Here is a 2,206-nt window from a genome sequence, read left to right as displayed (position 1 = left end):
GAACCCCAAAGTTGCCCCCACTTTTTTATCTGTGGAATAATTTGAAGTTGCTCTAGACCGATGAATGGAACACCTGCTTTGATTTTACTCTTTCAGGAGAAAAAGTATACTCCTTTCAGGATATTTCTGTTGTATGTTTTACGTCTTAAAAAGAAGTAAAGTAACAGAATGCACATTACAGAGAGGAAAACATGGCATTTTATCATTGTCAGTGATGTGAGAGTTGGGTTTGCTGAGTAAGCATAGCGAACCTGACTCACATCACATCTACAAGCTGCCACACATCTCCGCTGCTGGCTGCTGCACTTAAGAATAAAAATGCCTTGCACAGTCACTGATAGTTTTTGAGCAAAAAAATGACAGTGTCCTGTCAGCCTTCCCTACTCAGATTATTACAGCTCCAGGAAACCTAAATACAAGGTCACACACACTTCAAACTCCTTTGGGTTTCTTCTCAACAGGTAAATAATTACTGATTGCTGATTACCTCCGACAGATTTGTAACAAGGCTTAGTCTAATTATATTGAAATAAAACCTCCCTACTGACAAGCTGTTAGTCACACTGTTTTGCATTTTGCTGAGGCACTTATTCAGAGCCGCATACAGTGACATATTTATACACATATTGGCATATTGCTGTAACATCACACTTTTATGTCAAGCTAAACAGATTCTGGAGTTGGTTTCAGCTTTATGGAGAAATTTTTGGGGGGAAAGTGTTTAAATTCATTATGGAAGGTCAAGTTAATTCTAATATCTGTGGTAGTTACCTCCATATGTCAACAGATGGCATTAAAACCCTTAAAAATTAAATCATTTACAATCAGGTTTTCATCTTTGCAGTTTATATGATGTTGTTTTTCAAGGATCAAGGACGAAACAGAATCCATTGAAGACTGACTTTATGGAAATATAAAAGCCATGTTCATCAATTTAAATAACTATATGAATATGAGTAACTGTTGTCGTTTAGGTCTCAAAAGTAACTCCCCCAAAAAAACAGTAGTTAATGTAAAAGGACTAAAAGAATGGCTACTTTCTGGAACAGTGATTCATTTATTCCTGCAGAGACCAGGTGCGAGCACAATGTCATCACCTCAACACCTCTGGGAGCATTTCTGTGATTATTTCAGAAGAGTCTGAGGCTAATTGCTGATACGCCTGACCAGTGACCTGAAAACCAAAGCTCTGTGGACTTTTGGACTCTTAAGAATGTTCGTCCACCTCCCTCTGAGCTCTTATTAGAAAATACGTTTTCAAATAACAAAGAGACACAAATCATTGCACATGTCAGCTTGAGTAGGTGTTGAAGCATCTTTTCATCATGATTGCATTTTTAGTTGAGCTTTTTTGTGTCCAAAAGAAATGTGCGTAGTTGTGAAGTGAGACAGTTAGTGAAAGCCAAGATCTGTAAGACTTGTCATCATTACCAATTCCCCCGAATGCCATGTGGCTGTGAACCATACTGCAAATATAGAACTTGGGTATTTTCCCCAAAGACAGAAGTGATCGCCTGTATAATCGCACAGTAACAATTTTTAGCTTTGTCTCAAGCATCCTAAATATGAGTACGGTTCATGATTTTGGTCAGTCACAACCCTTACTGCAAAAGTCTACAAAATGGCCCAGTTTCTGCCTATTAGTTTTCCTTTGTACATATTGCCAACAAAATATCTGTAGTTGGTGTGGTGGCCTGATTTGAACATAGCTAGCTTAATTTATGACTGTAAATGATTTGTGACTAACCATTAAATATCAGTACATTCAATTTAATGCCACCATATGGTTAATTTAATCAAACATATTACTCAAAATCAGTAAGCTGTACAAAGATACTCATACACAAAGATAGAGTGACCTGAGTGGGCTGCAATAGGCCACCAGCACAAAGTCCTGTATCTCCCAGGTTCAAATATATATCAAATGGGTGAATATGAAACACACCATGCTGAATCCCAGCCCAGTTTGTTAAAACCATGCATTATCATTATTGAGTTAGGCCTTTTCATGGGAGCCTGACTGAACTGCATTCCATGAGTCTGCATTAAAAGTTAAGTGCAGGGCGTTAAGGTCACTGAAATACATAAACTGATGCTGTCATGTGCACATAAACAGCCAGTGAATTTAATTGCTCAAGTGAGGTGCCAGGTGGTGACCGTCAGAGGGCGACAAAAAACAATATTCCCCAGTATTATTTAAATGATC

This window comes from Epinephelus fuscoguttatus, linkage group LG6 (assembly GCF_011397635.1).
Source record: "Epinephelus fuscoguttatus linkage group LG6, E.fuscoguttatus.final_Chr_v1".
NCBI classification, from domain to species: domain Eukaryota; kingdom Metazoa; phylum Chordata; class Actinopteri; order Perciformes; family Serranidae; genus Epinephelus; species Epinephelus fuscoguttatus.
Note: the sequence above shows the minus strand (reverse complement) of the source record.